At 49.3% G+C, this 13,880-nt stretch overlaps 1 protein-coding gene across 3 annotated transcripts in view; it reads left to right on the forward strand.

Moving 5' to 3' along the window:
- The window catches only part of LOC144155295 (uncharacterized), a gene marked incomplete in the record, with an annotated part of 200,835 nt that overhangs the window by 152,836 nt on the left and 34,119 nt on the right, over positions 1–13,880 (forward strand).

A 13,880-nucleotide genomic window follows, 5' to 3' on the forward strand; every position in this document is an offset into this window, starting at 1 on the left:
CACATTCATGTGGAAATTTCCCGTTATCTTGAGCAAAACATACAAGAAAAAAAAAAAAAAGCGTCGATCAGTGCTGGGGATCGCATTTATTTATTTTCCGAGTTATGTCACTATTTGAGCCGTTTTTTGACCTCGTGCCAAGCTGCATTACTCCTAACTAGGTAGTTTTTGCAAGCATAGCGCTAGCGCAAACTGTGCAGGTAACATGGGCTGTTTATGGCTGTCTTTTTAAAATGTACCTTTTCAGTGTAACTCGGATCATCAGAAGAGTAGATCTAGCCAAGCAACTGAATCTCACGCCACAATCTCGTTTTTGTATGTGGGCGGTTTTTTTTTTGTTCCTGAAACGTAGCCTAAAAACTATCTAAAAAATGCGGTGCAGCTCAGCTGATTATTTTTAGAAGTGCGATGCTTCCTATAACGACGGTCGTAATGAATTTTATCTGTCCGCCCGTTGTTGTGAAACACTGACGTAACTAAGGAAGCATGCGAATGAAAGCAAACGATGGTTTGGTAACAATGTGCAATGGCATCTATTTTTAGTACGTCCGGGTGCATATTCGAAAGCGAGGGGGACGACAGCAGTCGTAGAAAGTGCACTATGCTTCGAACTTCCGTGGAAACACAACTGGTGACTCTTCTGCAGGCGGTGTCCTCCATTCCCATTGTTGCATCGGCCCTGTAGGCATAGCGTCGCACTGGTCAGTGGTAAAACTCACATGGGGGGACTTTAAGGTGCAGCATTTCTCACAGTGCCAGCGTGCCCAGGTATGACACCGCAGGCCAAAGTAGTGCCCCTTATCGTCCTTTTTAAGAACAGTAGTGTTTCGTCACGAAGTTCCCCTTCGTGACAAGACGCTTCTTGGCGGCAGAAAACCCACACGGAAAGCACCGCAGAATCATCGTCCTAAGTTAGGCGAGGACTTTTGCAGAGTTTTCCCGATCGCGAGCGTGCGTTCCACACTGTGACCGCTTCACAGTCCGCTTGCTTTCTGCTGCTCCCGCAGTGGCGTGTCGCATGAGCGTACCTGTTTGCCGCTGGCACGGAACGTCGGCGTGCCATCGTGTTGGGGGCTTGTAACGATCTGTAGGTCCGCGACGTTTCTCCCCAAACTATCGAGAAGATTTCAACAGGTCTCCAAAGGGAGGCGCGGCAGTCGTCGCAACCCATCACCATAATTATGTGCAGAATTGGAGTATGCTATTGCGTAGGTAGGATAGGAGTAAGTCTATGTTACAGCGCTTCTCCCAGAAAAATCAACTGTTGGCAGCTCCGAAGCTCAGAAATGCACGAGACAGTTGAACAATCGACTTTTGTGCGAGTCAGCCTTAGTCTGGTAAATTATTTTTCAGCGCTTGCAACTCAAATACGGTGTTTGTGAGCGTTAAACTCCTGGATAGAGTCGGCGACTGAGTTTTATTTTAGTTTCAGACATTCCATACGACACCCACGAAAAGGCTTCCTTTTGGCATTGCATGCTGTCAGCTTTCCTTTCTGCTCTCGGAATACTTTTCTAATTATGGTGAACTGAGGCAATATGTCGTCAATGACCTCGAGCGGAATTTTCAACCAATTTTAATATCCGTGAAGCTGAACTGCTCGGGTAAAGGCACCAGAAACACGAAACATAAGGCACACCTTCATGCTTGAGCAGCTTCGCGAAAACAACACGAACGAGATGGCGACGCCTTCGACGCGACACAGGAAATTGCTTGATGCCTACGCGCCGACGCGCCAAAATTGGCATTCTTACATCGATTGCCATATGAGGCGAAATGCTGCTTATGTGTCTTATTTTTTTTTTGTTAATCACGTTCCATGTTTCGGTGCATATGGATTCGGTTTTCGGGGATACCTTTTGTGAAAGGCCATTGATGTGTTTGTTTTATGAGAGGCTTGCTAAGCAATAAAAAAAACGAACCAATTCGCGTTGCCACTGCAAGTTTATAACTAAACTTTGCTACTTAATCGTTATTTTAAATTAAACTAACAATATAGCAGTGTATTAGTTGGTGGTTGATTTTGTCAGGAGATTAACCAGTGAAAGTAATATATTAGTGTACCTATGACGTAGATTAAATAGATATGCGCGCGCACCAAGAAATTTCCTGCATATGAGACAGCGCACAGACATCGGTGAAAGCAAGTCCCAAAGTTCGTGAGAATACAAGGGGGATAAGGGAGGTATAGGGATCGCCTGGTGAGCATAATAAAATAATACCAGGACAACTAAGCCCTCCTGATGATCGTAATGAATGCAAGAGAAGTGGCATACCATTGCCGATCATGTGGTCTCATTATCAGTGCAATAATTTGCCCCTTGCGTTTTCTTGTACCCTCCGCTGCTATGACCGAGTTTCTTGGGCAATAGCCCGTGTTAGACCAGTAGCTCGCCCGACAGGGGACCAAATGAGAGAGAGAGAATCAACTTTTACTGAGCCCTTTAAAGAAGGTGTGTGCGCGCAGGCACTAAATGGGGTGGTTCCCTAGTCACGGGACCCATATGTGTCCAGCAGCTCCTGGCCCCTGGCCACCAGTCCGTACTTAGTGGCGAGGTCGGGGCTGGACACCAAGATCTCCCATCGCTCGAGGGGGCTGGGGATAGGGGTGGGGGGAAGGAAGGTGGAGGGGTCTTGAGTTTCGTGCACTCCCCTATGATGTGCGCGAAAGTGCCTCTCTTCTCCTTGCAGAATGGGCACGAGCTGTCGTGCTCAGCCGGGTACATCCTGTTCAGGAGCACGGGATGGGCTAGCGACCCCGCTTGCATGCGACGAACGATCGTCTGCTGTCGTCTGTCCAGCTGCGGATGCGGACCGAAAAGCCTACATTGCTCGTTTCGGTACATTTGGACTATGTCTTTGTAGCTCGTGGCGGGGTGCGGTAGCTCGTCCTCAGCCCGGATTGACATTTCTCGGGCGTGGTGGTCGGCGAGGAGGTTTCCTTACACCTGCGAGTGAGCCGGGACCCACACGAGCTTGATTACTCGTCCCGGTGGTCTTCGTTTGTTTAGAATGGCTAGTGCCTTGTGAGAAGCTCTCCCCCTTCGGTAGCGCGCGTATGCCGTCTTGGAGTCGGTTACTACGGTCTTCGCCTCCGGCGTAGCCAGGGTGAGGGCCACGGCCACCTCTTCTGCTTCGGCCGCGTCCGTTGTGCGCACCGACGCACTGGTGATCAGCTTGCCGATGGTGGTGACGACCGCCGTTGCCTTCATGCCATTTTTCGGGAGCGAAGCGTCGACGTAGAGTACCCGAGGGCCCTCTTCCAGCTGCCGGGCCAGAGCTTTGGCCCGCGCCGATCGCCTCTCGTCGTGCCTTCCCGCATGCATGTTACGGGGGAGGGGTTTAGTCTCAATCGATTCTTGCCACTCCTTGGGGAGCGCCGCCGTCTTTGGCCGTGCTTCGATCTGCCATCCGATCTTTCTCAGGACGGCCCGGCCGTGTTCGGTCTTGCTCAGCCGTATTCGTTGGTTCGACAGGTGAGCCTCGATCACCTCTTCCGCGGTGTTGAGCGTGCCCATGTCCATCAGACGTTGCGTCGACGAGTACATCGGCATGCCCATGGCGGTCTTTGTTGCTTTTCTTATGGTCGCTTTGAGCGCTTCCCTGCCCGCCTTCGTCAGCCGGACGTACGGGGCAGAGTAGGTTACGCGCGACACGACGAAAGCCTGCACCAGGCGCAAGGCGTCTTCTTCCTTGAGTCCTCTGTCGCGGTTGGCAACTCTTCTGAGCATTCTCGTGATCTGTTCCGACGTGTTCTTGATTTTTGTCAAAGCCACCGTCGCCCTGCCGTCGCTTCGCAGCAACAGGCCCAGAATGCGGATCTGCTCGGTCGGCTTAATCTGCGTGCCGTCGATGGAGATGGTCACGTTCGGCGGCGCCTCCTTCTTCGGTCTTCCCGGTTGTACCATGAGCAGCTCCGATTTCTGTGGAGCGCAGCTCAGGCCGCAGGTCTGGGCGTACTCATGGACGGTTGTTGCCGCTCTCTGCAGCACCTCCTGCGCCCAGGCGTCTGAATCCGCGCGACTCGTCTACATCGTGATGTCGTCGGCGTAGAGCGTGTGGTCCACGCCTTCGATCTGCTTGAGTAGTTCGGGTAGGGGGAGGAGGGCCAGGTTGAAGAGCAGAGGCGACAGTACCGACCCCTGAGTGGTGCCCCTGCCTCCGAGCTCCACGGGCTGAGACCGTTTCTCGCCTATCCGTATCGTTGCCGTCCTCTTGGTGAGAAAGTCTTTGATGTAGCCGAAGGTCTTGCGGCCGCATCCCGTCTTCCTTAGGTTCTCGAGGACGCTCGCGTGAGACACGTTGTCAAATGCCCCCTCAAGGCCACCTTAGTCCCAGAGCACAAGATAAGAAAGTATCATTAACCTTATCCGATGTTTTAGTCAATTCAACGTGAAACCTGCCCAGCACCATCAGGTACGCATTCCAAAGCTGAGAGAGCAGTATGGTTATCCCTCTCAATTCCGCAAGTTTGATGCAAACATACCAACATTAGACAAGGCTATCGGCCTGCAGCCACCCAGTGTCATACGGTTCATTTCAGTTTCGCTTTTATCAATCAGATTGGTAGAACCAATGTCAAATGCAAAGGGAAGGAGGTCAATTTCATCGGCCATCGATATTAGTACACGTAAAGCAGGGGCAAGAAGAACACATAAGGATAGTTCATATACTGCGGCTATAAGTTCAACGGAATTTATGACTTTGATTGGCTGAAATGGAAGCATTCACTTCCAGTGTAATTGGTTCCTCAACTAGAGGCCACCCATCATCATTGAGCTTAGGAAAAGATGGTATACGAATGGGGTGAAATATGGCACACCTCATACCCGGGTTGTGATGGAAAGGTTTTCATAATGTGTACAAAAAACACAAAGAATGCTGCGTGTGTCATAATAGCACTTGTCGCCATATTTAATTTGTACTGCACCCTTTTAGTGCGAAAGAATTAGTTGACTGGAAGGCAGGAAATCCGACGTCGCGCGAAAGCAAGAAATAGCGCAAAAAAGAATGGAAGGCGGCGCGAAGAGCATAAAAGTAAAATAATTGCATTGAAAAGAGAATTGCGTACATCTCGCTTTAAATGGGAATCGAACCCATGGTATGAAGAATGCGAGAGGAGCTCGCACTATCCCAACGTCACCACAGCTCGACTACTCAAGCTGAGTAAAGGTGGACCTAGTGAATGAGATGTGGCCTCCGACTTAACGACGTGTGTGAGAGACATGTACTGAGGCCTACATCAGCGATCTGAGCACGCCTATTACAGAAGTAGCAATTAGGCGAGTAGCAAAGCACGTGTACGCTGAATGTCCGCTTTGCTTGGCGATGCGAACGCGGCCATGTGCTGAGTCATAGTGGCGGAGAGAAGAAGAAAATTGACCGAAAGGGTAAAAGGGTGGCGATAATGATGATAAGACATGCTCAGCAGCGATTGTACACAAACGCCTTCGCATTCACTACATCATAACAAGTGCTTAGGTGCCCCCGTAATTTTCAAGGGCTGACTTCCTTTCATCACCGAATACGCGTTGAGTTCGGGGTTCCTGTAGCGGGATTCCTGTCGGTAGCGTAGTGGTTATCGCACCAGACCGGTATTCTGGAGGTCGTGGGTTCGGATCCCACCCGGCGGGCATTTTTGCACCTCTTTCTTTCTGACTCAAAAAACTCCCAAGCATTTCCCCGAGGGTGAACATGGTTAAGTGCGAATGCACGGGGTGATGCTATGAGGGGGAGTAAAGTTAAAATCCGTTGGCATTCGCCCGTGAGCGCGCGCGAGCCGACCCACGGAGGTCTGGGAGTTTATCGCTGCATATATAGGGGGGTACGCCGCGCCGCGCCGAGCGCGCCGAGCCAGGTGGCTGAGAGAGGAGGCGAGCGCAAGGGGAGAGGGACAGCGGCGCACGGCAGCTGCAGCCGAGCGAGGGGGAGAGGAGAGAGTGTGACGTCACGGTGGAGAGAGAGGCGCGCGGCAGCTGCTGGGGAGAGGAGGCGCGCTGTGACGTCATACCATGACGTCACGGCGCGAGGAGCGGTGCGGGGAGCGGCGCGCACCCGCGCAGCCACGGCGAGGAGGCGGAGCGAGCGCGGTCACGTGGTGAAGTGACGTCACCGCGCCGTTGCTACCGACGCTCCTCTCCGCTCCACGCCGTTGCTAGGGAGAGGAGGACTGCGGACGCCGCCGCCGCCGCCGCCGCCGGCGGCGGTGGAAGGTTTGGGGTCGCTTATAAAGTGCATTCGCACTTAAAAATTCTTCATCTGTTTCTATGACCCACCACAACATCCCCTTTGCTTTCCGAGGTTTTCTTGTCTGCGAACCCTTATTTTCTGTCTTATTTCACTGAGCCCCTCATTTCCCACTTCTGATTCGCTATATATATATATATATATATATATATATATATATATATATAGAAATAGGGGTTGGCAGTCGAGAAAACCTCGGAAAGCAAAGGGGAGGATGTGGTAGATCATTGAAACAGATTAAGAATTTGGAAAGAAAGAAAGAAAGTGAAGAAAAAATGCCCGCCAGGTGGGATCCGAACCCACGACCTCCAGAATACCGGTCTGGTGCGATAACCACTACGCTACCGGCGGGGCGATTTTCCCATTCACTTTCTGGGGTATTTATGTTAGGTATGTTTGTTTCCTGTGCTTGGGGGTGGTAGCCAGCGCCATTCGGATCCCACCTGGCGGGCATTTTTTCTTCACTTTCTTTCTTTCTTTCCAAATTCTTAATCTGTTTCAATGATCTACCACATCCTCCCCTTTGCTTTCCGAGGTTTTCTTGACTGCCAACCCCTATTTCTGTGTTATTTTCAACGAGCCCCTCATTTCCTATTCTGATTCGCTACATGCATAGCGAGGGCCTCTGTTCTGGCAGTCTTGTTGCCAAAGGGAGCTTAAGAGGGTTCAAAGCTGGTCGACCACTCTGGACATGTCGTAGACACTCGAGTCACGACCCGGGGGTTAAAATGAAGGTCCCCTTCACCCCGATTAGTCCGAATGGCGCTGGCTACCACCCCCAAGCACAGGAAACAAACATACCTAACATAAATACCCCAGAAAGTGAATGGGAAAATCGCCCCGCCGGTAGCGTAGTGGTTATCGCACCAGACCGGTATTCTGGAGGTCGTGGGTTCGGATCCCACCTGGCGGGCATTTTTTCTTCACTTTCTTTCTTTCTTTCCAAATTCTTAATCTGTTTCAATGATCTACCACATCCTCCCCTTTGCTTTCCGAGGTTTTCTCGACTGCCAACCCCTATTTCTGTGTTATTTTCAACGAGCCCCTCATTTCCTATTCTGATTCGCTACATGCATAGCGAGGGCCTCTGTTCTGGCAGTCTTGTTGCCAAAGGGAGCTTAAGAGGGTTCAAAGCTGGTCGACCACTCTGGACATGTCGTAGACACTCGAGTCACGACCCGGGGATTAAAATGAAGGTCCCCTTCACCCCGATTAGTCCGAATGGCGCTGGCTACCACCCACAAGCACAGGAAACAAACATACCTAACATAAATACCCCAGAAAGTGAATGGGAAAATCGCCCCGCCGGTAGCGTAGTGGTTATCGCACCAGACCGGTATTCTGGAGGTCGTGGGTTCGGATCCCACCTGGCGGGCATTTTTTCTTCACTTTCTTTCTTTCTTTCCAAATTCTTAATCTGTTTCAATAATCTACCACATCCTCCCCTTTGCTTTCCGAGGTTTTCTCGACTGCCAACCCCTATTTCTGTGTTATTTTCAACGAGCCCCTCATTTCCTATTCTGATTCGCTATATATATATATATATATATATATATATATATATATATATATATATATATATATATATATATGTGTGTGTGTATAGGTGTATACATATCAGGGTGTCGAACTGGAACCTAACCGAACCGGAACTTAACCGCTATTTTTGCCGGAACTGAACCCGAACCCGAACCGTTATTTTTTGAGCACGCTGAACCCGAACCGGAATTGAACCGAAAAAAGAAATAACGGTTACCGGTTCATGCCGAAACGGTTCGACCCTCCGTTGTTTATATTGCACAGTCACTGCAATTCAGGCCTTTTTTTCTTTCACGTACATCAACTGCGTACGCTCTCGCGCACTTTCCCATCCAGACAATTGAACATTATCACGCTCTATGTAACAACCGGGGAAATGACCGAGCACCAATGTAGCAATGGTCTGTTGCTGCTGGAAGCGCGAGCGTAGTGGAAGCTGACCAAACGAAATGTCATTCTCAGCAGTTTCCAGGAGATATTGCCGCGAACTATATATGCGTTTGTTTGTTTATTTATTGTTTGTTTTTTACTGCCCGGCCACGCCCGGCTCTGTTATCTCTGTCAAGCGATGCGCGTCCTGCATCCTTTATTTTTATGCCGCACGGGCTATCTCATTCAGATAAGCAGACTGTTTCGTCTTAACATCACTAGCCCAGAATAATCTTCTCTGATCTACAATGTACTGGATGTAAATCGACGGTTCCAGAAACACTCGCGCCTAAAGATAAAAGCCTGCAGAGCAGACGCCACGGCCCTGTTCTGTGCCACGGCATTCCGATCGTCGACGCTCGCCCGCACACGTCACTTTGTTGGCTGCTGCTTCGCCGCCTGTGTATTCTTTGAGTTGTTAGGGGAGCACAAGTTCGCTCCAATAAAGGTGTTTTCCTTCAAGACAACTACGTCGTCTCTGGCTTCGTGACAATATAAAACGACTTCGCCCTTCCCTAGCTGCGACTTTATTGGAGCAATCAGGCTGCAGGAGTTGCTCCACTGCGCAACAGTGAAAGTCCACACCCGATGTGTGCAAACATTTTGCATTTCATAATTTGCCTAAAGATCTGACCCCTGCAAATTGTTAATATTTGACAAGTGTGACCGCAGGAGCTGCTCAATGGCCAAGCCGTTCGCTGCTGACCACAAGTGGCCTCGATCTCCCTTCCCCACGACCGTTTTCCGGAAGTAGATGGAAATCGAGAACGCCCGTGCATCGAGAATTTGATCCACGTTTAATATCACCAGCTGGTTAAAATAAGTCTGCCGGCCTGCAACATAAGCTGCGCCTCGGAAAAGAGGTATAGCACGGGGCATCAAATGCGCCAGTTTTTAAAAAATAATGTGTTTGCACGGAAAACAACAGAAAAGAAAAGGAGAATCACGTTTTAAAACATTACGCAAAAAGTAAGTAAAACCGAATAAGTAAAAAACGCACCAAAACGTGGGTATTGCTCAATACTTTTCTTTGCCCTGCCTTTCACAACAAAACGTGTCATCAATGCGAAGGAAGTGAGTACCGTGGTCAGTTTTTGAGGACAGTACAGTGGGCAAGTTCCGTTTTTTACAGATACAAGTAACAACGGATACGTCTGGGTACGTCGCCTTTCTTATGGATTAGGATGATGTTCGCGTTCTTCCAAGATTCCGGTACCATTGCGGTCATTAGGCATTGCGTTACAGGTTGGCCAGTTTTTCAAGTACAATTTCTCCGCCATCCTTCTCCGCATTCTCCGCCTATATATAGCCTTCATAGACTATGAGAAAGCATTTGACTCGGTCGAAACCCTAGCAGTCATTCAGGCATTACGGAACCAGGGGGTAGATGAGCATTATGTAAGAATACTAGAGGATATCTACAATGGGTCCACAGCTACCATCATCCTCCATAAGGAGAGCAGTAAAATACCTATATAGAAGGGTGTCAGACAAGGGGACACAATCTCTCCAACGTTATTCACAGCATGTTTACAAGAAGTATTCAGAACGTTGGATTGGGAACAGGTGGGAGTAAGGGTTAATGGAAAATACCTCAGTAACCTCAGATTTGCTGATGACGTTGACTTGCTAAGTAACTCGGGGGACGAATTGCGAAGCATGCTTTCCGCACTGGACGAACAGAGTAGAACCGTGGGCCTGAAAATTAATATGCAGAAAACTAAAGTAATTATCAATAACCTCGGGACAGCACAGCGTTTGAGATAGGTGGCGAGGCAGTGGAAGTGGTAAGCGAATATATCTACTTAGGCCAAGTTGTGACCCCAGATCCCAACCATGAGGCAGAGATAATTAGAAGGATCAGAATGGGGTGGGGTGCATATGGCAGACATTCTCAGATAATGACTAGCAGCCTACCATTGTCGCTGAAGAAGAAAGTGTATGACAGCTGCATCTTACCGGTACTCACCTACGGGGCAGAAACTTGGAGGCTCACTAAAAGAGGGTTCAACTTAAATTGAGAACGACTCAGAGGGCAATGGAGCGGAAAATTATAGGTGTAACATTAAGGGACAAGAAGAGAGCGGAGTGGGTCAGGGAACAAACACGTGTTAAAGACATTAGTAGAGAGGCGTTGCGCTGCTGAGCACGAGGTCGCGGGTTCGATTCCCGGCCGCGGCGGCCGCTTTTCTGATGGAGGCGAAAAGCAAAAACGCCCGTGTGTACGAGATTTCGGCGCACGTTAAAGATCCCCAGGTGGTCAAAATTAATCCGGAGCCCTCCACTACGGCGCGCCTCATCGCCTGCGTTGCGTCGGCGCATTAAACCCCACAATCAATCAATCAATCAATATTAGTAGAGATTAAGAAGAAGAAATGGACGTGGGCAGGGCATGTAATGCGCAGGCAAGAGAACCGCTGGTCATTAAGGGTAACAGAGTGGATCCCTAGAGAAGGCAGGCGTTGCAGGGGGTGGCAGAAAGTTAGATGGGCAGATGAGATCAAGAAGTTTGCGGGGATAAATTGGTCACAGTTGGCACAGGACCGAGGTAATTGGAGAATAATGGGAGAGGTCCTTGCCCTGCAGTTGTCGTAGATAGGCTGGTGATGATGTGCCATCACCAGTTGCCGTTTTATGCGCGCGCGGTTTGCAGGTAGAAAAAGGGGGGCGTGCACGGACATCTAGGCTTCATGCCGCTACCGATGAAATACCGGTCGTGCTGGTATTTAGATGTCGAAATTACATGACTCAATGCGGTTAGTCGGCTGTCCTCCTCAATCGAGGGGTCCGGGTGTGGGTTGATGTGTTACACAGACATCTTACACACGCAGTAAGATGCATACGAAGGGCAAGGAAAACGGACAGCCACATGTTTGTACGCGAGAATAGAGCTCACGTGCTTCCAGGTTTTAAATCGTTATGGGACGGATGCATGCCGTTCGTTTGGAGGAAGAGCAGGAATCAAAGTGTGGTCCCGAACGCAAGCGCGAATGGATGCAAAAACAACGGAAAGCTGCTGGCAGGGCCGTTGCCGCCTCAAGTTCAGCTCGTGGAGTAGCGGCGAATCCCTCCCGGATGAACAGCAAATTGCCCGCTTGGAACGCTGGCGTGAGCCAATATCACTCCTTCAGAGGGCTTTCAGGGGATATTTGCGACGGCGTCTGTCACTTCTAAGCACGTGCGCATGTACGGTTGCCGGTTTATGCGTGCGCAGGTTTGTAGGGGAGAAGAGTGAGAGGGACGAGGGGAGGCGTGCACGCGCAGCTATAGGTTTCATGCCCGTACTGATGGAAGGCATGTCCGTTGTTCTGGTGTGAGATTTAAAACCGCACGTTAAACGGCCCAATGGGACCTGTCCGGAGTGCTTAGTGGTAGAGCGGATTGGGTTTCTGCGTTAGGCTATGTTCAGATTACCAACACAAAACCCGTATCTTGATCTATGGACGTAAAAAATGCCATGCCACCCAGTTTGGTTGGTTCAAACGGGAAATGACGTCATTCGTTAAAGTTATTACGACATTTGCAGCAACAATCTGAATCCGGCCTTACTCAAACTGTGAGATGCTTACGACGCGGGAGGGACACAGGCAGTTCCTTGTTTATCGGCAAGAACAAAGCTTGGATCCGTCAGAGATTCATTCAGCTAATTGGCTAGGAAATGTGTTCTATCGCAAATTACGATAAACGTGCTTTGTTTTGTGACTACGTGAATCCGGCCTTACTGATTCAGTGAGATGCTTACGACGCGGGAGGGACACAGGAAGTTCCTTGTTTATCGGCAAGAACAAAGCTTGTATCCGGCAGAGAATCATTCAGCTAATTGGATAGGAAATGTTCTCCATCGTAAATTGCGATAAACCTGTTTTGTTTCATGTACTCCGTGGCCTGCGTCCAGCTTTGCAGGTCATACTTCCTCACAAAGTGGAAGGCACTAATTTTTCTTATTTTCTTACTTTCTTTCTTACATATATTACAAAAATGTTATCTACACTAACTATATATATATATATATATATATATATATATATATATATATATATATATATATATATATATATATATATATATATATATATATATATATATATATATATATATATATATATATATATATACCGGAAGAAGAAATTGCCGGCAGTCTACACCGCCAAAAAAGGCATAGGGGAATGGTTAGACTATTTTTTACCGTTAGTGACGTTACATTATTTTTAATAATTGCGTGAGAAAGAAAGAAAAAACACGCGGCCAGAGTGGGGACCGAACCCACGCCTTTCCATTAGATCTCGAATGCCTTACGAATTGGTAAGGCATTCGAGATCTAATCGAAAGGTGTGGGTTCGGTCCCCACTCTGGGCGCGTGTTTTAAAGCAAAGCTTTTTACCTCTACCCCCAAGGGTTCTTTCGCGACCGTTGGTGTCACCAGAAAACTCCAGTGAACAAATAAAAGAATTTACTGGCACCGCCGGGAAACGAACCTGGAAGTAATAGACTAACAAAGCGAGAGCCCGTTGTCTTACCGATTTAGCTACGAGCCCACGCGAAGACTGGGAAGACAGGTGGTGTACTCACCAAGCACATCTACGGGTTTACCCCCTGCGTTCTCGCCGAATGCCACGTGAAAGCGTCACGCGACCACTCACGCCCGTGTAGCAGCCCTTTGCGCGCCTTGCTCATGTGCTAAGAGTTACAAAGATTAAAGGGCGCGTGCACCAATGCATGGCATCTCACTTCTAGTACGCCAATGTGCTAAAGCCTGTAGCCTCCAGTGTTCACGTAAACAATCACAGCTCCTTGTCGTCCGCCCTCAGGCCAAACCAAGGAATACATTCAAATACTCCTTGATGGCCAGGCCATCACTCCAAGCCCCAGCATCAAGATCCTGGGCCTACATCTCGAGGCTAACACCAAGAGTGACGTCTCCTTGCAGCGCCTCAAAAACAGCATTAATCAAATCATACACATGATCAGGCGAGTTGCCACCAAGAAGCGAGGCCTAAAGGAATCCGATACCTTTCGATTAATTGAAGCTTTTGTCCTCTCGAGAGTCACTTACGTCAACCCCCTGTCTTCTTCTCGTCAAGGAAGACATAGAGATGCTTTATATAATGATTAGAAAGGCGGCCGAGCAGGTCATTGGTCTTCTCATGAGTGCGTCCACACAGAGGCTGCTTAGCACGGGGCTCCACAACACGGTGGAAGAGCTGATAGAAGGCCGTCTTTCTAACCAGAAGGTACGACTCAGAACTGCGATGGGTAACCGCATGCTTCACCAGATAGGCTGGGCAGCCCAGAATGTGACTCCGCTTGACGTACTCCCAGACTCTTGGCGACTAAAGCTAAAGATGCTCCCTTTGCTTAGAAATATGAACCCCTCACATGACGAGGGTCACCGAAAAGCACGGGCTCAAGCGCTAAAGACCACCCTCGGTGGGGATCATGCAGCCATAACCTTGGCTCTCGCTCAACCAGGGATTCGGAGGGTAGTCACCGATTCCCAGCAAACCTGCTGGAATTACCAGTCGGGTTGGGTGACCTGACCTGCACTGCGCGTGCTAAAAAACCACTCCCCAAACGGTTCTATTCAGCTCATCTGGACACCCCCTCACGCTTCAATGGAGGGCAACAATACGCCCACCCAACAAGCCTGCGCTTTTACCTCCCGTGCT

The sequence above is a fragment of the Haemaphysalis longicornis genome, unplaced genomic scaffold, assembly GCF_048455015.1.
Source record: "Haemaphysalis longicornis isolate Haplotype H1 unplaced genomic scaffold, Haemaphysalis longicornis Haplotype H1 scaffold_1, whole genome shotgun sequence".
Taxonomy (NCBI): domain Eukaryota; kingdom Metazoa; phylum Arthropoda; class Arachnida; order Ixodida; family Ixodidae; genus Haemaphysalis; species Haemaphysalis longicornis.